The sequence below is a fragment of the Podarcis muralis genome, chromosome W (genome assembly GCF_964188315.1).
Source record: "Podarcis muralis chromosome W, rPodMur119.hap1.1, whole genome shotgun sequence".
Lineage (NCBI taxonomy): Eukaryota > Metazoa > Chordata > Lepidosauria > Squamata > Lacertidae > Podarcis > Podarcis muralis.
This window is the reverse complement of record NC_135674.1, coordinates 3,767,625-3,790,309: the sequence shown is the minus strand read 5'-3', so window position 1 is coordinate 3,790,309 and position 22,685 is coordinate 3,767,625. Positions and strand designations below refer to the sequence as shown.

General features: G+C 50.2%; 1 long non-coding RNA gene across 1 annotated transcript; it reads right to left on the bottom strand.

Moving 5' to 3' along the window:
- Positions 1-493: 493 nt before the first annotated feature.
- Positions 494-4,829, bottom strand: LOC144326290 (uncharacterized). The gene is made up of 2 exons (XR_013391474.1): positions 4,484-4,829; positions 494-2,151 (listed from the first exon to the last, which is right to left on the bottom strand). It is a non-coding gene; the product is annotated as an uncharacterized LOC144326290 (long non-coding RNA).
- Positions 4,830-22,685: the final 17,856 nt, after the last annotated feature.

Sequence of the window (22,685 nt, the reverse complement as noted above, 5' to 3'; positions counted from 1 at the left end):
CACAACCTTCACCTATTGGGGGGGGGAGCACATTTGTTGGGGCTATGGACTAAAGGGGGGGTATGAGTTAAGAGCAGAAAGGCCTGATGCCATAGACATAGAGAGCGAGTAATATTCCATAATAAGAGAGAGAGCAGCTCATTGAGACCTCTTCTCCTCTCCGATCACATTTTTTATCCTTTGTTCTGTCCAGCCGCATGGCTGCATTCCAAAGTCTCCTGTTACCTCATCCGGTCAAGCTTGACACTCCCCTCTCCTTGTAAGGTAATCATTGCCCAGAGGAATGTCAGGGGGCACCCTGCAGTATTTACAAGCCTCTGCCTTGGCTTTATGACTCCCACATGCCCTCTTTCTTTATATTTTAATCAGAGCCATATATATGGTCATGTCGAGCGTGATAAGCGACTCTTGTGAGACTGGAGAACCATGCAATACATACAGAAATTAAAGAAGGAATACATTGTATATAGCAACACAAAATAATGCAAATAACTACTATAATAATCACTATAATCAATAAATGTCGAAGCCAACTTCCATCCGGAAGCCAAGAATATAAGAATTCTGATTCCAAGCTGCATGGTAGGCTTCCTTTCTAGTTTCTTAGCCATGCACTGGTGTCACCCCTATAGCACTGAGATTGGTCACTGTATGTTCCTGTAAGAGAACAAGAGCTATTAAACATGAATTTCAAAGTATATTGACAGTTTGGATATATGCCCCATGATTCTTTCCCCTCTTTAATTTGAAAACAAATGGGGGCAGGCTCATGGAGGGTCAATTGTACTGGAGGCCAAAAGGTTTGCTTAGGGGATATGCTATTAGTAAATTGAAAAGATCCATTGACAGGCACACCATGAAGCATTATGCCTGAATGACTGGCAAAGGGCGGCATGTGCATACATAACCAACATTTAGAAGCATGCAATAAACTAGTAAACTTAATCATATCTTGTACAAAAATATTATTCCTCCATATCTTATGATAATTTTCACCCCTAAAAGTCTTATTCAACAACACTGTTCTTCTAGTTCGAGAGTGGCTGAGTCGTGGATACTGCCAGCCAGAGTAGGATTCAGGCGACAGATGCTTGCCAGCCGATAAGGTGAAATATGGTGGTTTCAACTGGACTGGATCGTCTGCTTCTCTTCCTTGTATAACGGTGCAGCAAAAGATGGCAAGGCAAATGGTTAGGAAGGCACTTCCGCAGTTGAAGGGACTCGCCATGGCCGCACGCATCGAGCTGGAACCCATAAAGGCTTGTCCTCGACGTCCACTGCCGCGTACCCTCGTCCCCACGTGATCAGCGGGACAGGTCCATGCCATGCGGGATCAGGCAAGCGTCGGTACACCACCAAGGGGCGAGGGAGTGCCTCCTCCTTCCTAAAATGCAATTCCGCGGGAGTATGGGTCCTATTATGTGGATATAAAAGATGGTTAAGCACAAAAAGAACTTGGTGAACAGCCGAAGGGATATCCGCTGTTGGTATGCTTCGGCCGCCAAACTGTTTAAGCAATAGTGTTTTGAACGTCAGGTGTGCTCTTTCCACTATAGCTTGACCTGTGGAGTTAAAGGGTATGCCATGAGTTAATTTCACATTCCACAACATACAAAATTCCGAAAATGTTTTAGAAATATACGCTGGACCATTATCAGTTTTGATACGCGCAGGTTTACCCATGACTGAGAAACAGCGGATAGTGTGCTGAATGACATGCCGAGCTGTTTCCCCCCTCATGGGCGTAGCCCATATGAATCCAGAGTGGGTGTCCACCGTGAGGTGAACCTTGGAGAGTGGAGCCAACACAGGTGTGTGTGTGACATCCATCTGCCAACACGCCAATGCAGACGTGCCCCTAGGATTGACAGCATCAAAAGGAATGGCCAGCTGAGATTTAGAACAGGAAGCACATTGGGACACAATATCCCTAGCTTGAGCCAAAGGAATAGAAAACTGCTTAGCCAATGCTTTCGCAGGGAGATGAAAGGTGTTATGACATAGTATAGGATCAGAAAAGAGAGAAAAGGCAGAAATGTCCCTCAATGCTGCATCTGCTCGTGCATTGCCTTCTGCTAAATACCCTGGGTGCGATGTGTGGGAGCGAAGATGTGCAACATAATAAGGGAACTCTCTGTGCTGAAGTAAGGCCTGCAGGGCAAGAAACAAGGAAAATAAGTCAGAATCCAAGGAAGGAGTTATATAAGAGATTGGTAAAATAGCAAAAAGGCGATATACATACTGAGTATCCACAATAAGATTGAAAGGTTGAGTAGGAAAGGATTGAAAGGCAAGAATCACAGCCACTAGCTCAGCTCGCTGGGCAGAAGACTGTGGAGGGGTAAATAACATTTCCATTTTCCTCCCTCCTCCCATGTCACCACCCCCCTACTTTTCGTTCCATCCGTGAAGAGGGTTAGTGCAGAGGGGAGAGGTGTGAGAGACAAGGGGATAGCCAAAACATAGGTGACCTGTGTCAAAAATGTCAAACGGTCATCCTTTGGGGGGTTAAAAATGATGACACCTATAAAATCAGCCAAAGCAATTTGCACGGCAGCATTTGTGATCAATAAATGCTGCTGTTCAGTCTGTGAAAAAGGCAAATAAATTGATGCAACATCAAAACCGCTCAGAGCTATCGCTCGTGAACGTCCTTTGATAACAATGTCTGATGTGGATTCAATTACTGAATAAATGTTCTTCGGAGGGGTATGAGGTAAATGTAACCATTCTATAATGCAGATAGTCTTCTTCTTGTCCGTTTGAGCATATAAAATTCCTGTTGGCAACAATGGTGTAGCAAATACTGTCAGATGCAGCTGGTGTTCAGCACCTCTAGGTGGCGCCTGCGGAAAGGTTTCAATGCTTCACCCACAAGATGTTGACAAAGTGTAGGGGAGTTCCGCATGCTGTGAGGCAGGACAACCCACTGATATCGCTGTGTGGGCTGCGAATTGTGATATACTGGCAATGTAAAAGCAAACCGTTCCTGTCTGCTGGGGCCAGTGGGATGAAGATGGTTCAATGTGGCCAAAAGTCAATTGTTCAGAAATAAGCTATTCAGAAACAAGCTGGTGCTACGGATTTTTCTTTTGGTGGAGGCCACCGTTCTACCCACACTGAGGTATCGGTGATCTTGGTTTGCCACGCTGGAAACGTTGTATCGGTGGCTACAGGCTGGTTTTTATTTTGCGCTGCCACCAGCAGATGAGCTGCTGTACGTACAGACTGACAAATGCGAAGCATGGCTGCTGTGTCTGTGGCAGGATTGTGTATGATCGGTCTCAATACAACTTTACAATCCTCATTTGCATTCTCAAAGGCCAATTGTTTGATAATTATTTGTTTGGCTTCAGGATTTTCAATTTGTCTACTCACTGCTGTAATCAGCCTGTCCATAAAGGAAGAATATGATTCTCTAGGTTCTTGTCTGATTGAACCCCACCTAGACTGGATACTGGTGGGTTCCGGGATTTTTCTCATTGCTTGTTGAGCAGCAAGAGCAGTATCCCTCAATAATATCTGCAGCAGTGTGGCTTGTACTGAAGCCTGAGCAAAGGGGCCATGCCCCATCATAGCATCCATCACATCTGCGAGGGTAAGATTAGGATTATTCCCTCTTGCTTGTTGCTGTAATGCAGGAGCATAAGAACCACAGGCGATTTCCCATTCATAAGCAAACAATACACCAGCTGATGGGGGCAAAACTGTACGTGCCAAAAGCTTGATGTCATCTGGCACCAACAGCTGGGCTAATGTGGCTTCCAAAAGTGCCTGTGTGAATGGTGCTTGAAGTCCATTCGTCCTCACTGACAATTGGAGCTCTTTCAAGATTTTAAAGTCAAAAGGTTGGTGCTGGGCTTGAGTTCCTGCTGGAGCACCAGCAGGGGGCACAATAACAGGGAATGCCATGGTATCCTGAGATAAGGAACAGGCAAGGACTGCACGTTGAAAAGGGCTAGCTGGTTCTGCTGCTGAAAGAGCAGGGTCATTGCCAGCCATACCACAGTATTTTTGCAGGAGTGGGTCCTCTGGTGAGGAACTGTAGTCCGGAGGTTTGGGATCTGGGGCTGCAGGCAAAGCCAGTATTGGAACAGATGCCAGCACAGCAGGCTGAATTAAAGAAGCTGGAGGTTGTGTTGGCAATGCAGCCATGGAGATATTTTTTGGTGATAAAGAACCCATAGCATATCGAACCTTGCACCAAGCATTTAAAATCCGAGCACTACTGCTGGGGAGCCCATGAAAATGTTCACCAATCTTGTCCCAATGTTTTAATTCACATGTTCCATTCAAAGGAAACCAAGGACAATGTTCATCAATACACAGAATAAGCTGTATCAAATCACCCTCTGGAACTTCCAATTTGTTGGAGGAGAGGAGAAATTTTAAGTCTTTTAAAAATTTCTGTTGCGGAGAAGTCAAAGAGCTGCCCATGTTTCTAAAATCAATATAAAAGAAGGAGAAAAGGGATCGGACTCACCGGGATCTTTTTTTAAAGATGTAAAGCGCTTTGCAATCCTTGCCGGACGTAGTGAGCCGATGATATTCACTGCTTGGATCGAAAATCCTCTCACAGTTTCTTTTAAAATCCTCTTTGTCTGCCTCAGACTGTTTGCTTCAAATCGCTTCTTAGCTCTCTTTTAAAAACCTCAGTCGTATCCTTTTATTCAGCCTCACACGGGGCACCACTTGTCGGAGCCAGCCTTACAAGTGGCACTTCTTTAGTATAAAATAAAGACATAGAGAGCGAGTAATATTCCATAATAAGAGAGAGAGGAGCTCATTGAGACCTCTTCTCCTCTCCGATCACATTTTTTATCCTTTGTTCTGTCCAGCTGCATGGCTGCATTCCAAAGTCTCCTGTTACCTCATCCGGTCAAGCTTGACACTCCCCTCTCCTTGTAAGGTAATCATTGCCCAGAGGAATGTCAGGGGGCACCCTGCAGTATTTACAAGCCTCTGCCTTGGCTTTATGACTCCCACACCCCTGTTCCCAGCCCTGAAAGAGGCAAGTACTGTAACTCTGAGAGCTTCCCCAGGATGGCAGCGGCTGTGACTTCCGGAGCCAATGGGCTGATGCCAAATGCTCCAAGCCAAGTACCACAGAAGCTCCATTGGATGAATGGAGCCAACGGTTAAGGTATACAGTTCAGCCCATGTGGTCTGCCATGCCTGCAGGAGCAGCGTTTACTCAGAAGAGTGGAGAATGGAAGCCTAGGGATTTAACAGAGCCAAAACCTGCCCACTCCTTGCACCGGAAGTCATTGGCCAAGGAGGAGCTCTGTGGAAAGGGGCCTGGTTGTTGGTCAGGGCCTGCCCAGATTCGAGGAGGTGCCACATAGCAGGCAACTAAAAACCCTGAATAGACGATAGCCCTGGCCAGGGCAGGTGTTACCCCTGTGAGGAAGAGGGAGCTGACGGGCTTGTGGTCGCTCCTTTTCAATTCCATGTGGCTTCGGTAGCTGAGCTGATTCACGCTGCCTCCTCTCCAGAGGATTGGCTCACACCATGCTGGCACACGGCACTTCCCACTGCAAGGAGACAGGAGAGACACCAGGACTGTTGGACTGGCTGAGGCAACACACAAGGCTCACACAGTCAAACTTTGGCTCCACACACGGCCTGTGATCTTGACCACGGTCAAGAGCTGGAGATGATGGGGGTTTGGGAGTCCAACTTCTGAAGGGGCGGACCTTGCAGGTGTGCAGGCATTTTGCCTCATGGAGAGAGTTGTCAGGAAATCAAAAGCTGCCTTCTACCAGGTCAGAATGAATTTCTGACCTCCCCCAGTTTGGATTCCTACATTGCAGGGGGTTGGACTAGATGACCCTCGTGATCCCTTCCAACCCCACAATTCATTAATTAAGTCTACTCTGGCTGGCAGCAGCTCTCTGTGGCCCAATCCTTTTTCAGGTGGAGGTGCCTTTCAACTTGAGACTCTGCATACAAAGCATATGGCACACCACCAAATGATGATCCTTCCCCAAAGCAAGGGGCCCCGTTATTCTTGTTCAGACACTATTTCTTCAGTGATCCAAAAGACCCTTTCTGGCACCTGAAATGCTGCCCAAAGGAGCCTGCCGTTTTCCGGCTTCGTCACTACATGTTCCGCCTGTCCTTTTGATTTCCCCATTACCACAGCAAGAGCAATGAAACTAGCAGGCCTAGGTGGCTTCTGACAGTTGTCAAGAGCCACAAGAATATGCCAAATCCTGGATGGTGAGGCTCAATGGCTACTAGCCATAATGGCCACAGACCATACTCCACCAAGAGAAGCAGTATGGCTTGGAGGAGGGGAGCGTGCTGTTGCACTCAGGTCCTGTTTGTGGGCTCCTCGAGAGGCATCTCATTGGCCAATGTGAGAACAGGATGCTGGGCCAGATGGACCAATGGCCTGATCCAGCAGGGCTGCTCTCATGCTCTTATGCCCTGGCAGACTCATCTTGAGAGAGCACCAAGTCTCATTCCCAGACTTCCTTGACACAAAGAGGATTCTCTGCTTATACACGCCATGAAACAGAGGATGCTGGTTATCAGGACAAATGTGGGGGAAAGGCTGCTTGTGGAAAAGGAGCCAAAACATTTCCAGAGACTTTGAGCAGGGATGGCTTGAGGAAGACAACATATCACAGCCTTGCATTTCACAACTCGCCTAGCAGCCTTTGGCAACCCGGAATTCCATGCAAGCAAAGTGAGCAGGTGAAGGAGAGCTGGATCTCTCTCTTCCTCCGTGGCTTGGTGTCCATTCTGGCTGCAGAGGAAAGGAAGTCCGCCCAGCCCTCAACTCTAGCCCTCCTCCAACAGCTTGCTTAGCAGAAAGCCATGTTTAAAATATATGTTTTACTAGCCTGCTCAGGAGGATGGAAAGGCAGGACACTACTAGCATCTCAGCAGACTAGGAAAAACAAACAAGCCTTGCAGAAGAATGATTGAGAGGACTTACTTACAAAGGCTCAACTATCAAGCAGGCGCTTACCTAGAGTCCCAGCAATCTGTTTTAGAGTCGAATTTGTACGTCGGGATGAACTTGATCTCTCCCTCTGTGAAATCAGCAAAAGCTGTCTTTTGGGTACGCTGAATGTTTAGCTAAAGCCAAAAAGAAATCGCTTATAAGCAGAGAAGCAAAAGACCCCCTGTTGCCTGACAATGGAGTCTATTAACAGCCACTGTTGTGCTGGAAGACCAAGGTGAAGTACTAGTAGGTTAAAGGTAAAGGTAAAGGTAAAGGGACCCCTGGTTGGACAGTGTTCTCGAAGCTACAAACATGAGTCTGACCAAACTGCGGGAGGCAGTGGAAGACAGGAGTGCCTGGCGTGCTCTGGTCCATGGGGTCACGAAGAGGCGGACACGACTAAACGACTAAACAACAACAACAAAGGGACCCCTGACCATTAGGTCCAGTTGTGACCGACTCTGGGGTTGCGGCGCTCATCTTGCTTTATTGGCCAAGGGAGCCGGCGTACAGCTTCCGGGTCATGTAGCCAGCATGACTAAGCTGCTTCTGGTGAAGCAGAGCAGCACACAGAAACGGCGTTTACCTTCCCGCCGGAGCGGTACCTATTGATCTACTTGCACTTAGACGTGCTTTCGAACTGCTAGGTTGGCAGGAGCAGGGACCGAGCAAGGGAAGCTCACCCCGTCGCGGGGATTCGAACCGCCGACCTTCTGATCGTCAAGCCCTAGGCTCTGTGGTTTAACCCACAGCACCACCCGCTTCCCTACTTTGGCTTTTGGATAGCTATTGGACCGGGTCCAGTAGGCTTCCTCGCGCCTCACTGCTCTTCGCGAATAGCTCTCCGTCAGCTACTTGTAGCAGAGTCGACACAGCGGTTGAGAAACTGTTGCGATGTGTGTGTAATAAATCAAGCTGCACGCAAGCGTTCTTGCTTATCTCCAAAAGTCTTTAATCGTGTAGAAAAACATCATAGATCACCCGGTGAGAGAGCACACATCTTGCTTCCTCACCGCAGAAACACGGAAGAACAAAGCACACAGAGAAACACTCCCTTCTGTGAACAAAGCCACGCCTCAGAATGTGAGACGTCACTCAGAACTGCTTAACCCTGTAAGTTCTGATTCTCTCCACACCTACTAGTAGGTTAGCCAGGTGTAAAAAAAGGGGTATACCTGCTGAAATCCTATCTTATACACATTTATTAAAGGTACAGGATGCTTGTGCAGTTTTGCCCCATGTCATCTTAAATTACTTTGCTGCATCACACGGCAGGAAAATCCTCTAACTCAGGAGCAGCAGACACGTGGGCCTCACAATGCTGCAGAACTACAATTCCCTTCATCCCTGATTACTGGCCATGATGGCTGGAGCCAACAGGAACTGCAGCTCAGTAACATCTGGCAGACCACAGGTTAGCCATACCTACAATATGCAATGTTGTATGTACCAATAATCCATACAAACTGTTAACAACCACCAGAATACACCCCCGACACTATGAGCAACTGCAAAACCATCCTTTTGCATCCTACATTGGCTCCCAGGACGTTTCTGAGCACAATTCTCAGTGTTGGCGCCAACCTTTAAAGCCCTAAATGGCCTCAGCCCTGAAAGAGTGTCTCCAGCCCCATTGTTCAGCCCAGGCATCAGGGTCCAGCACCGAGGGCCTTCTGGCGGTTTCCTCACTGTGAGAAGCGAAGTTACAGGGAACCAGGCAGAGGGCCTTCTGAGTAGTGGCACCTGCCCTGTGGGACACCCTCCCGTCAGATGTCAAGGAGATAAGTAACTATACAGCCTTTAGGGAAGTTTTTAATGTTTTATGATGGTTTTGCATATGTTGGAAGTCTGAGGCTGCCCCCCCTTGCCTTCCTTGCAGCATCCTTCTCAAAGGGCTAAGGCATGACTACGCTCACAGAGTTGAAATCCACCGTAAGGTGCAGCAATCAGGCCTCTGTTTCAACACAAAATACCGATGATCCTTATGCCAAGTGGGAGAAAGGTCGTCAACATGATGAACACACAAACCTTGGAGAGAAAAATGTAAAACAAAAAGCACCAGCAATTTAATTGGACTTAATGGAAGTCTCTGCTGCTAAGAACATGTGAGCAACGCAGATTTTCCAGACAGATGCAAAACCTAGAGCAGGAAACCTTAGACCTTTAGATATTGCTGGACAGCAGCTATGCTGGGGCTGATGGGAGTCCAACAACACCTGGAGCGTGTGCTGAGCTAGGAAAGCCCTCTAACTGGGAAATTGCAGAGCAGTCCTACTTATTCCAAGGCAACCCTCCAACTTAATTGGGACTTGCTTCTAATTCAGGTTGCACAAACCTGCAACCTTAAAAAGCATTTGTAGAAGTCACAGTCATCCTATGTTCTTTGCTCCTAACTGCCTGAAAGTGGTTTCTCTAGCCTAGGCTGGGGTATCCCAGACAAAGGAAATAAACAGGGCAATATCCTAAACCACCACATATAACACAAAGATGTCTCTCACCTGGTCGTAGGTCAGAAGTCTCTGAAGCTCATTTTTAGTGATCAGATGACAGTGCTGGAAAAAAGCAAAGAAACCACAGCTACAGGCTAGCTCACGGGGTCGGGGGTCGGGGGGCAGCCTGCTGCCACTTCCTGCAATATGTAGTAAGACTGATAACTAGGATTGGGCAGTATGATCATATTAGGCTAGTGCTCTGTGAACTAGACTGGCTCTTGAACTGCTTCCAGGCCCAATTTAGAGCATCCCATTTGGCCTTTCAAGTGTTTCAAGGTTTGGGAAAAGGGTACCAGAAGAAGGCCCACTTATTTTTGCACTCCCTCTCCACTGACTGGAATCCCTTTCCCAGGGAACTCCTGCTCTTTCAAGCATGGCAGGGCCTTTTCAGTCATGGCACCCGACCTTTCAGAATAATCTCCCAAAGAGGTTCACCTGGCCCCTGCTTTGATGTCCTTTCAGCAAAGACTTTTAGAATTTCCCCTGGTTCTTTAATTCATGGGCAGGGCGCTTGTGGCCCTCCAAACCCTGCTGTAGTACACAGGAACATAGGAAGCTACCTTATACTGAGGCAGACCATTGACCCATCAAGCTCAGGACGGACTACATGGACTGGCAGCAGCTTTCAGGCAGAGATCATGCCCAGCCCGATCTGCACACACTGGTGACTGAGCCTGGAACCTTCTCCGTGCAAAATGGCCCCTCTGCTTTTGCGTTACTGCCCTTAACAAACTGCAACTCCCACCCCGATCACTGGAGAAGTTGCCCACATTTGCTATAATCTAATCTAATACATCTCTGCCACTCGGTTTATGTTGCTCTCTACTGGCTGCTCTAGTAGAAACCTTAGTGGAGCAGCTGCAGCAGCAGGGATCGGTGACACTGCACCCTCCTGGTGTTGCTGAAGTGGAACTCTCATGAGCCCCAGTCAGCAAGGCCAATTCTTAGCGATTATGGGAATTTTGGTCTATCAACATTTGGAGAGCACTATGCTGCCTGCCATAAAGAAGGCTGATCACTGAAGAATTGATGTTTGAGACTCTTGAGAGTCCCATGGACTGCAAGAAGATCAAACCTATCCATTCTGAAGGAAATCAGCCCTGAGTGCTCAATGGAAGGACAGATCGTGAAGCTGAGGCTCCAATACTTTGGCCACCTCATGAGAAGAGAAGACTCCCTGGAAAAGACTCTGATGTTGGGAAAGATGGAGGGCACAAGGAGAAGGGGACGACAGAGGACGAGATGGTGGGACAGTGTTCTCGAAGCTACCAGCATGAGTTTGACCAAACTGCGGGAGGCAGTGGAAGACAGGAGTGCCTGGCGTGCTCTGGTCCAGGGGGTCACGAAGAGGCGGACACGACTAAACGACTAAGCAACAACAAATGCTGCCTACCCTGAGCTACACACAGGCAGGAAAGTTACAGAAACATGACTCAATTTGCTTATCCAGATAGCAGAGACCAACAAGTTACATCTTTGTAATCCTGGTTTCGGCGCTCAAAGTCTTCCACGTGGGCAGCAAGGTGGGAATTGACCATGCAGAAGCTGGTATTGTTGAAGACAAACCTCACGGCCACACACCCCTTGTTACCCTGCAAGGGGGGAGCAAAGATGGCTCTTAGTGAGCAAGCAGGAAAGAGGGGGAAACTGGTTGGCAGAGATTATAAAAACAGATAGAAAGACAGAAAGATAGACGTAGGGAATTCCGCTGTCAGGGTCTACTCCCCATCTTCCCCATGATGCCTGTGCCCACTGTCTCCCTCATCACTTCCTTGATGCGGCTGAGCTGGTCCTTCCTGACAAAGATGAGCAACATTATTCCGACTAGACGCACCAGCTGCACCTAGAAGATGCAAGGTACTGGGATGTCTACCAGCTCTGTTCATTGCTTGCTGTCCTGGGCCGGCTGGATGCAGATAGGAGTGGCAGGGGGAACCAACTGCGGATCCCTCAAGGGAAGAAGGCTCAGAGCCAGGGAACTGGGGGGGGGGGGGATGACAACGCTGAGTCGTCCGAGGGAGAAGAGGGAGCAGACTGTGAGCAAGAGGAGGTGTTGGAAACTGAAGAGGCAGGAGGGCAGGAAGATTCTGTGGCAAACAGCAGCCCAGAATCCCAGGCAGAAGTGGAGGCTGGAGGCGGGGGTCAAGAGGCAGAGCTCAGGCAGGCTGCTGAAGAAGCCAGGGGGTCTCCCCATCCTGCTGCGATCAGCTCCCCTCCCTGCTGGTCTCCCAGAACACAGAGAAATTAAGAGGAGGGAGCAAAGACAGGCAAGGTGTCAGAGTCTCAGGTTGCTTGGGAAGGACCAGGGGGAGGAGGAGACTTCAGAGAGTGGTGGGAGGGTAGCAACCTTCAGCCTTCACAACTACCTCACTGGGGCAAGACCTGTTGGGAAAGGTTTCTGTGATCACGAGGCCTGCACGGTTTGGGTTTCTTTGAATAAAGAATGTTGGCTTCTTTTGAATAAAACACCACTGACACCAGGTGTTTTTTCTTGCTGACCTCCTCCTCCTCACTCCAGCTCCTGACAGCTGTCTGGCTGCTGAAGAAATGGGTGGGGTTGGACTTACTTTCTTGTACTTGGATTTGGAACGCAAAGCCTTTTCCACAGCTGTCAGCCACTCTTGCTCCTTTGTCGAGTCCAAGTAGAAGAAAGCCTCTGCGCTCAGGTCCAGCTCCTGGAACCGAATGCCCAAGTGCCAAAGAGAAGGATGTGGAACTGCAGGAATAGGACTCCAATCGGAACAGACGTGCTGGTTAAATATGCAAAGACAACAGGAGTGTGCAAGGGCAGGCAAGATCAAAACCAAGAACAAACAAGTAATACCAGCCACTTCTTCCTCAGCTTAGCTATTCGGGGCCCCAAAGGAGCTTTGCTAATGAAAGAAAAAAAGCTTTTTCCTTGTATTTTTTAAGATGTGTCAGCCAGCCTGATATCTAAGCACTATCCCAGTAGCCACAGGCAACCAGAAATTCTTTGAAGGCAAGTGAGTCGGTTGATCTCTCCATTCTTCCTTCACCTGGCAACCTGGTTTCCAGGCTGGCTTTCCGGGAGCAGAAAACCACCTCTCAGATCTGCTGTGCCAAGCTTGTTTGCTAGAAGATTACCCCGTAACACCCTTGTCCTCTTTGCAAACCTCCTAAATGGCTAGCCTTCTGTGTTTCCATGCTGGCCATGAAGGAATGGGCATTCCCCACTCTGAAAACAGCACAGAAATACAGCCTGTCTAGTAAAGGGGTAAAAAGAGCAAGCTAAACAGCCTCTGTAAAACAGATTTTTCTATTCATGACAGTAGGAGGGCAGTTATATGCAAGACTGTATTCAGTACTGTTCGTGCCTGCAAAGCTTTCGGGACAGACATACTCCGACCCTTCCAACCAGTGCCCCCTAACTTCCAGCTGAAACCAGGTACCTTTTTCATACCACAAATGTTCTTCAGTGGTGAACCATGGCATCTCAAATTCCAGGGGAGCCCTGTACCATGCCAAAATTCAGTGCCCCACGCCTCTCAACGTCTATTCAACATCATAGTTGCGGTGTCCCCTGTGGGGCCCACAAGGCTTCACGCCAGGGTGACCAAACCAGTTGCACTCCCCTAAATCCATCTAAATGTTATGGGGGGGGGGGATTTGTCCCACTTAAGTTGCACTTTATAGCTCAAGAGGGCCCCTCTGGCTGATAATAATATAGTAGCACAGGGGACGCATCACAGAACAAAATGACATGTAGTTGGTCCACCACAATTGCAAGATTATTGCATCCTTCAGGAATGGTGTGTCCAGCTCCATCTGAGTCATCATCCAGGCACCCTGTGGAGCTGCATGGATGAGAGATGGGCATCTTTGGCCAGTCAGGGGTGAAGAGCTGGCAAGATCCCCTGTACTGAGCAGAAAAGCAAACTCTTTGGCCTCCGAGATCTCTCCCAAGTCTCAGCAGCCCTCACTGTGAGCCATACTAGAGGAATTTTGTCCTGCTTTTGCTGAGCTACAACACAGGAGCGCACCCCCAGGGGGCCATGATGTGGTAACCCTGGCGAAGCATTGCAGAGCAACTGAGAAAGCAGAATGATGTTTGCGTGGACAGTCCATTAGAAAGCTGCACTATTCTTGCATCGATAGCACATTGCAGAATACGGCCCCCCTCCAGGCAACAACATCCGCCTGGAGGCACAGTAGCTTTCATTTCGAAGGTTGTGGTTTTACATCTTCCTATTTATTTATTTATTTATTCAAAATTATTGATTTATTTCATAAAATTTATACACTACCAGATGGTAAGAAACATCAAAGCCGTTTACAGAAAGATAAAACCATAAAATCAGGAAAAACCTACAGTACATTAAACGCTGAAGAAGTGAATACCAGAATAGATCAGAACTCACTCCCAAGGTAAGGGGAAGAGACATGGCTAAGATGGCAGGACAGCTTACTCTATGGTGTTAACCCCTTCATGCACTAATTAGACGGAAGCATGTTGGTTATATGAGACTGGTTATCCCGCACAACATGCTCTCACGCAACCCATGCCCTCCAACTGAAAACCCATTTCCTGGACAATATCAACATTGTGTTTTGTGCCTGTGAACTGCACAGTGAATATTTTGATTAGAAAAGAAAACAGCCCGGTGTTTCAGCTTCTCAGAGTTGTTTTATTCAGTGCGCTGCTACAGCTTGTCACACCCAAATCCTCCAAAGGAATCTGCCAAAGTGCTTTTCCAGGCAAAAGGGGGCAGAGGGAGAGAAACCAAGAACCTCAAATTCACTAGACCAGGGATGGGGAATTGTGTGGCCCTCTAGATGTTGTTGGATTCCATCACCCCTGACCGTCGGCCATGCTGGCTGAGGCAGAAGGCCATTGGATCTGGCAATATCTGGGAGCCCACAAGATTCCCAGCCTCCGCCCTACACAAACAACCAGGCACTCAGCTGTGTGGCACACCTCTTACCGGAGGGAGGATCACTCCAGAGGCAGCTGTGGCATGAGGGTGCTGGATCATGCCTTTGTGGGCACACCTGAGGATTAAAGAGGACCTCCTAGGAAGTGTGCTTGGAGATCTTCCTTACCACGTGGCTCTCTGGCAAAAACACAACAGTACTAACGGCCATATGGAACCACACCTCAAAGCTGGATCAGACTTCCCAGATCCTGTAGCCTACATCAGGAGGAAGACTGGGGCAGAGGGGCCTAGAGTGGGAGTCAGAGCTGCTCTTAGGGCTGCATGTCTGAAGCATGGGCAGAAATCTTTGGGTGTGAGGTTGCATGGGGCTGTCTCTTTGTGTTTTGCTGGTGCCAAGCCGCCAGCCAGCCAGAGGCAGGCAACCAACTGGCTTCAGGGGCAAGCTCCTTTGCAAAGCCAGTCTGACTTCACCAAATGCAATGGCAGAGTGACCATTCGGCCCGTGTTCTGCTTCGCTGTGAAATGGCGTGTGTTCCTCAACCCAGAGAACCTCTTTTTCAACCTCAAGCTGGTCTAAGGAAGAAAAGCATAAGAGTTAGTCTTGAATCCCCACACACATGTGCTGGGAGATGCCTGCACACCGCACACGTAAAGCACATCTCCTCCCACCCACACCCAAAAAGTCCTGGGAACAATGGTTTGTTAAGGCTGCTGGGAATCGTAGCACTGTGAAAGGAAAACTAAGGTTCTTAGGATGCTTTGGAGGGGGTGGAATGTTGAATACACAGCGGCCACATGGACGGACGGACACACCCACACACACCAGCATAGCTTCAACTTTTAGCACAAAAAGTCTTCAGCCAGATGTCATGCAACCCTTGGGCAGGGGCAACTTATCATTTTATTGATTTTCCATAACAGCAATTAAAAAGGCGGACAATCTTGCAAAGGAGTATTGCCATTTAAACTGCTGGTGTGACGTAGGAACCTGAACAAAGAGAAGGAACCAACTACCCAGAGTCTGCTTCCGATTGCCCTTGTTCTCCACCTCCCTCTATGCTAATCAGCCGCAAACAAGAGTTCAGATTTGAAAGCCTTGTTATCACCTCATTCCCTTCAATTAGCCAGCTGCTCTGGCAGATGACATCAGTTCCTTCCCGCTCCCAATATTCCTGCTCCTAACCTGGTTAGCCATAGCCCAGAAGCTGAATCTCAGGGGAACGTCTTTGGGCTGGGAAGGGCTCATCTTTTCTGGGCCTCTTCTCCCCCTCAGGAAGGGGTGCTTGGCTCCTGGCCTGTGAAATGCGCTCAAAATGTAAAGATGCCTTCTTTCCAGGGAGCCAAGGAAGAAGGGGGGAATCTGAAATACCTCCAAACCTTCCCATGTCAGAGATGCAGGAGTTGCGTCACCTCCAACTTCCTCAGGGATGAAGCAGCTACGAAAAACGAAACATCTCACCTGGGCACGGTTTCTGAGAGAGCAACAGCAGAAGACCCAGACTCTGGCAAGATGAGCATTTGCCCAGTGGATTCTGGCCGGTCCATGAGGGCAGACAGGGGATGGCTGCGGTGGCCACCAGCCCCTTCCCACTCCATCTCAGATACAGAACGCATTGGCTCTGCCTTTCCTTGGCTCTGGCGCCACCTACTGTTGGCCTCCTTGCCTTTCACCCTCCCAGTCCCAATGAGCACCATCCACCCCTGGTCCAGAGGCGCAGAGCAGTAGTTAGGTGATCTTGAGCCCCGGCAGAACCATCCAGATTGCGCCCCCCAGCCACGGACAAGTTAGCTCTTCTTTCTGCCTCTCCTCCACCCCCCCACCCATTCAATTCACCCTGGAAGTACAAGTATCGAAAAGTAAAATGTTAGAGGTTTCCCCTCCCCCCCCCCCCCCATAGCAATATAATTGGATTCAGCTAGCTGGTCAGTCTACTTTCGGTTTCACTCCTGGCTCCTTGTTAAATTAATACTGCATCAGAAACCTCCCAAGCAGATATCCAAAGTTCTTTGGCATTAATGAGATGTCTCTTCTAGTCCAGGGGAGTCTTTTGATCTTCTTCCAGGAAAGCAAGAGTCGAAAGCCTTGATTTTCCTTTTTTTCTTTTTGCAGTCATTTCCACAGAGTTAGTCATTATTAGAGTTATTAAAACCTTATTTTATTAACAAATGCAATTTTTTTAGTCTCCCTTGCTTTCCTGCTGACCTTCAGCTTAAACACAAACTGCTCTGGAGTGAGAAAAACCCATCACACTCAAAAAGCCCAGCTGGAGGGACCTGGAAGTGTGAGGGAAAGAGCAATTTTGTAGTGGGTTTGTTGCACTGGAGCACCAAGTTCACTAACTGGCTGATTCAGATTGAATCCCATTCAAAAAGAGTGCAATGGTGTGTGTTTCAGCCAGCCATCCGGCTGCTGCAACTATTCCCTGGGTGCCACCACACTGTCCTGTCTGTGTGTTTGGAAGGGAATGGGAGCTATGCTCCCCCCGGAGACACTCCACTCCTTCTTCCTTAGCTGTGCTGCTCAACAGTTGAGGCAACCTTCACAGTTCTGGGATGCCGAGGAAGCGAACCAATAGTCACGTTCATCTGTACTGGCTCAGTATGACCTATTCTGACAGATGCTGCCTTTCATATTCACGCCCAAGAGCCTTTCTGCTCCAGAGATCTGGGGCTGAACCCGGGATCTGCACACCAAGGCTGGAGTAAGAAAGAGCCCCAGTTGACACGCCGGGCATCCCTGGTTCCCCCTCGGCAGTGGCAGCAGTAGCGGCAGTCTCAACAGCCCGGAGCCAGCCTGGTAGTGCACTTGGCTCTGGCTGGCTTCAGGAGCTGCTCATTGCCCTGGCACCCGCCATTTTGCCTCGCCGGAAGTCCCCATATGATGTGTCTTGGGCCGTTGAACCAATCACGCAACATTCCTTCCCTACTAATAAATCTACAACACTTAAAATATAAATCTGGGGACCTTATATGAAATCCGGGGACATTCCGGGGACGGATTTTGTTGGGGACAGATTTGTAAATCCGGGGACTGTCCCCGGGAGACGGGGACATCTGGTAATCATTCCGTCATAGGGCTTCTCCTGCCTTTGCCAGTATGTCAGCCTTCTCAGCCTTCAGATGCACTTGTACGTCTGGCCATATGGGATTGTGAGTGGAGAAGGTGGCGCAGTCTGGATGAGTCCCTCTGTCTTGCTCTTTGGTCACTGTTACCGAGCACCATTTTGGGCCGATCAGGATCTATGGGGAAGGGGATCCACCCAGAAGTTGTGGAGGGAACGGGAAGAGAAGCTTGGTCAAGAGACTGACTCATGTCAGAAGGAGGCCTGACTGCATCCTTGGCGAAGCCCAGGGCAGGGCAGGAAGGCAGACTTGCCCAGAGGGAAGGCATTCGGAGGCAAATCATCAGCAAGGAGCAGAAAATCCCCTCCCCTTCCCTCAAGAAGACTGAAGAATCTCTAGTCGGCCTTCAGGTGAGTTCAGCATCCCAGGTCTCTGGGGTGTTCCTGTCCATTACAAAGCTGACTCAAGGCTCCGTCAACTGAGCCCCTACACTCCTTGCGTACATGAAAGGGGCACAGAAAGGATGGGAGGCAGCCTTTTCCTGGAGCCGTCTTACCTGCAGCAGTTCAGTCGCTGGCTGCTGACCCTTTTCCTCCATCACCTGGATGATCCTCTCAAGAGAGGAGAGTTTCCTGCAGAGTCTGGCCAGCTGCTCATCCCTTCTCCCTGCAATCTCCTTCTCCACCTCTTCCACATGATTCAGCAGACGCTTTTCTTCTTCTTCTTCTTCCAGGAACTGGCGCAGTTGTCTCAACTTCTCCACAGTCTTCAGCCTCTCCGGTTCTGAGGACATCTGAGTGAGGAAGAGGGTCAGCCTTCAAAATATCAACAAGAGAATTAGGATTTGAATTGAACTGCTTCCACCCTCTCAGCTCACAAGTCCTCAGGCTTCTCCTTGACTGCTTTTCACATAATAAACAACAATGGGAAATAAACTCCATTTAGCTGCATTCAAAGGTGAACTTACCTAATTCGCAATTCTTGGAAAAATATGGAGACCAAAACAGCAATCTTTTGAAATTCACACCTCTGACTTTTTCAGGGTTGACCCAGCCAGGTATTGTTCACAAAAAATGTATTTATGAGGGTGTCAGGGGCTCAGGAGCAGAGGCACAGGGGAGAGAGGAAATGGAGAGCGAGGGGGAGGAATCTGAGGGCAGCGGAGGGCAGAATGACAGTGACCCGAGAGATTCCATGAGCCTCTCCAGTGAATCAGAAGATTCCCAGAAGGGGGCGCCGATGGCCAGGGCAAGGGGGGTCCCAGGGGGGACACACCAGAAGCAGGGGGCCAGCGGAGACTCCCAGAGCAGTAGCTGGAAATCAGGGCCAGCTTCCCCACCAGAGCGTAGTGGGGGGGGAAGAGTCCCATAGGTCAGAGTCAGCGTCTCCTCCGGCAAGCAGGGAGGAGGAGTCAGGCCCAGCTAGCGTCCCCGAAGAGGGGAGCAGCGACAGGAGCAGTATAACGGTCAGAAGGAAGGTGGCAGGCTGGACGCGCGCGCCAAGTTCAAATGTACAGGCGCGCGGGACAGCAGGAAGCCCGGATTGGGAACCAGGTCCTAAAGCCCGCCGGAGGGAGGGGGAAGACTCGGGGGAGTCAGCGTCAGAAGAGTCTAGAAAGGGGAAAACCCCGGCGGACAGGCGGACCCAGAGGAAGAGGGAGCAGAGAAAGAGGTGGAGCAAAGCTAGGGTCTTAAACTGGTGTCTGGGGGGAGGAGACTCAGATGGAGCTTCAGCGGTCTAGGGTTTAAGACGTAGAGCTGCGCGCCGTGGCTGTAAATGAGAAACTGAACTTCAATAAAGACTATTTAATATAACAACGGACTGGCGTTGGTCCTCTGTGAGCTGGGACCTGAGGCAGCTCTGACAGTAAGCTCCGTCTCACTAATTTAACCCTCGCAGCGTGAGTTGGCGCAGCGAGGGGCAAAACTTGGTGTTTTGCGAGCTCACGAAGCGAGGGAAAAATGACTACGGAGGAGAAGGTGAAAGAGCTGGAACAAGCAGTTCAGACACTTTACCCACAAGTGGAGCTTTCCAGGAAGAGAGAGGAAGAAGCAGCAGCGTTCTGCGAGGATCTGCGGACCAGGTGGGAAAAATTGGGCAAGGAGGGACTGCCAGGACCCAAACCGGAGGGAGTTGGCCTCGGGAAGAGGGGGGGCAGCATCGTAGCCCATTTTGACGGGAACCTGCAGCAGTATCCTAACTTCAGAGCAGACATAGTTTTCGCGCTCAAATTGCTTCGGAAAGACTTTAGAGATGAGGAGGAGAAAGTGGGCTTCATAATAACTCATCTGCATGGGGAAGCTAAATCGTGGCTGCGCACTTTATGGCGCGAAAATGACCCCGCCCTCAATGATTCAGACGCATTTCTCAAAGCTATGGACGCTTGTTTTAAATCGACGGTAGATGTGGATGTCGCCAGGAGGGAAATGCATGGGTTGAAACAGGGCAAAAGCACTGTAAGACAATATCACTCCCACTTTTTTGGATTGGTAAATGTGCTCGGGTGGGAGAAGAATTCCGCTGCCGTGAGAGATCTGTTCTGGGAAGGACTAAATGGGGCTGTGAAAGACGAGCTGGCAAGGGGGGAGAGACCCACCACCACCACGGAGGTCATACAAAGAGCCCTAGCGGTAGGCGTGCGCCTGGAAGAACGCCCTTGGAACAGGAATGAGGGAGGTTTAGGGCGCACACAAGCCAGGACAACTCCTTTCCTACACAGAGAGACGGGACGCACGGAAACCACGCCTCCAGTGGGGAGGGGAGAAGAACCAATGGAGATAGGTGGTGCTGGGGCTCAGACAGCAACCAGAGCCCAAACACCAGGAGCAGTCAAGGCGAAGACTCCTAGAGGGAACAGGAAGTGCTACATCTGCGACAGTGCGCAGCACATGGCCAAAGAGTGTCCCCAGAGGATCCTGAAGCACACTGCAGCCTCAGCAACAGTAAGGGGGGCAGATCGACAGGAGGAACAGCTACAGGGAAACGACGAAGCCTGGTTGGAGGGAGAGGCGCTGGGGCCCAGCCAGGCAAGTCAGTGAAGCAGTCCCCAGAGATTTTACAGCCCACAGATCCCCTCCCACCCAAACCAGTGGTGCAACTCACCGCATCGCTCCAACTGCCAAATGGACTCACCCTGGAAGTTCCTATTACCATTGACTCTGGCAGTAATGCAGATTTTATAGGAGTGGACTTTATCCGGCAACATCGCATAGCGCTCTTACCAGCCACAATGCCCCTGAACGTAGTCACGGTCGATGGCAGGGAGCTACTGGGAGGGCAGGTGGCACAACAAACGCCCCCTATGGTGATGCAAATTGGAAATCACCGCGAAGTCATAAGCTTCAACGTCACCCACCTGTCGGACACACCCATAGTGTTGGGCATGAGTTGGCTGGATAGGCACAGCCCGGCATTGGCATGGTACCAGCGTCAATTGACCTTCGGCTCCTCCTACTGCGCGGAACATTGCATCCAGCCCAGCCAGGAAGGGGAGGGGCAGGAGGATGAACCACAGCTACACCTAGGCATGGTGCAAGCAGTACCGAACAAGTACAAGGCGTTTTTGGAGGTCTTCTGCGAGAAGGAAGCGGACAAGCTGCCGCCCCACAGGCCCTACGACTGCAAGATTGACCTCCTGCCGGGGGCGACGCTGCCTACTGGGAAACTGTATTCCATGTCTGAAGACGAACTACAAGAACTCAGGGAGTTCATAGATCACAACCTGAAGCGGGGATTCATCCAAGAATCCAAAGCAGTGGGGGGCAGTCCCGTGTTTTTCGTCAAGAAAAAGGACACGCCCCAAAAAAGGCTGATAGTTGATTACAGAATCATAAATTCCAAGACAAAGCCCACAGCTTTCCCCATGCCCAAGATAGACGACCTGCTCGCTACGGTGAGGAACGGACGGATCTTCACCAAGTTGGATTTACGAGGAGCGGACAACCTTATACGTATGGGGGAAGGCGATGAGTGGAAGACGGCCATGTTTACACCTTTGGGCACCTATGAATATCGAGTTATGCCATTTGGTCTCCAAAACGGCTCTCACTGCTTCCAAGCTTTTATGCGCCACGTGTTAGCGGGACTCCTCTACAAGAAGTGCGCCTGCTTCCTGGACGACATCCTGATCTTCTCGGAATCGCAGGAAGCTCATGAGGGAGACGTCAAGGAGGTCCTGCAGAGACTACGGGAGCACAGACTTTACGCCAAGCTGGAGAAGTGCCAGTTTGACATGACGGAGGTGGATTTCCTGGGCTACAAGCTATCCGACAAGGGACTCGCCATGGACAGCGCCAAGGTCCGTTTGGTGTTGGACTGGAAGAGCCCGCGCAATAGGAAGGAGGTCCAGAAGTTCGTCGGCTTCGCCAACTTCTATCGCAAGTTCATCAAAGGGTTCGCGATGGAAACGGCGGCCATCACGGACACCCTCAGCTCCAAGAAGAAGAAGTTCACCTGGACGGACCAGGCAGAGCAGTCCTTTCGGAAACTCAAGCAGCTCTTCGCGTCCGAAGAACAGCTGCTGCACGTAAACCCCAGCAAACCAATGCGGGTTGAAACGGACGCCTCGGACAGAGCGGTGGGGGCGGTCCTGTTGCAGCAAGACCCGCAGGGGGATTGGAGGCCGTGCGCATTCTACTCCAGGAAACTCAGCAAGTCGGAACAGAACTACACCATCTGGGACAGGGAGTTGCTGGCCATTCAAGCAGCCTTCAAAGCGTGGCGGCACTTCCTCATCGGAGCCAGACACACAGTGCAGGTCCGCATGGACCATAAGAACCTGGAGTACTGGCGCACGGCGCGGTTCCTGAACCAGAGACACATACGCTGGGCGGAGTTCTTTGCGGATTTCAACTTCCGGATAGAATACATCCCGGGAGACAGCAACATCATGGCGGATGAACTATCCAGGAAGCTGCAGTATCTCGAGGAAGCGGCACCGGTGGCGGCCAAGCACATTTTCGCACCGAAAGCGTGTGCGTGTGCTTCAGGCACAGTGGACCTGGACGCGGTGCGTCGCGCGCTGCAGACGGACTCATTCGCACGATCCAAGATGGAGGAGGTGCAAACAGGCACAGCGAAGGACGGAGAGTTCCAGATACGCGACGGACTACTCCTCCGGAGAGGGGCGCTCTACGTGCCGGGGGACGACCTCCGCGCGAAAGTCCTGCAGCAGTTACACGACGCGCCCAGCGCTGGGCACTTCGGCAAGGACAAGACAGCGGAATTAGTAGCCAGAGACTTTTGGTGGCCCAAGATGAGGGGTGAAGTTGAGGATTACGT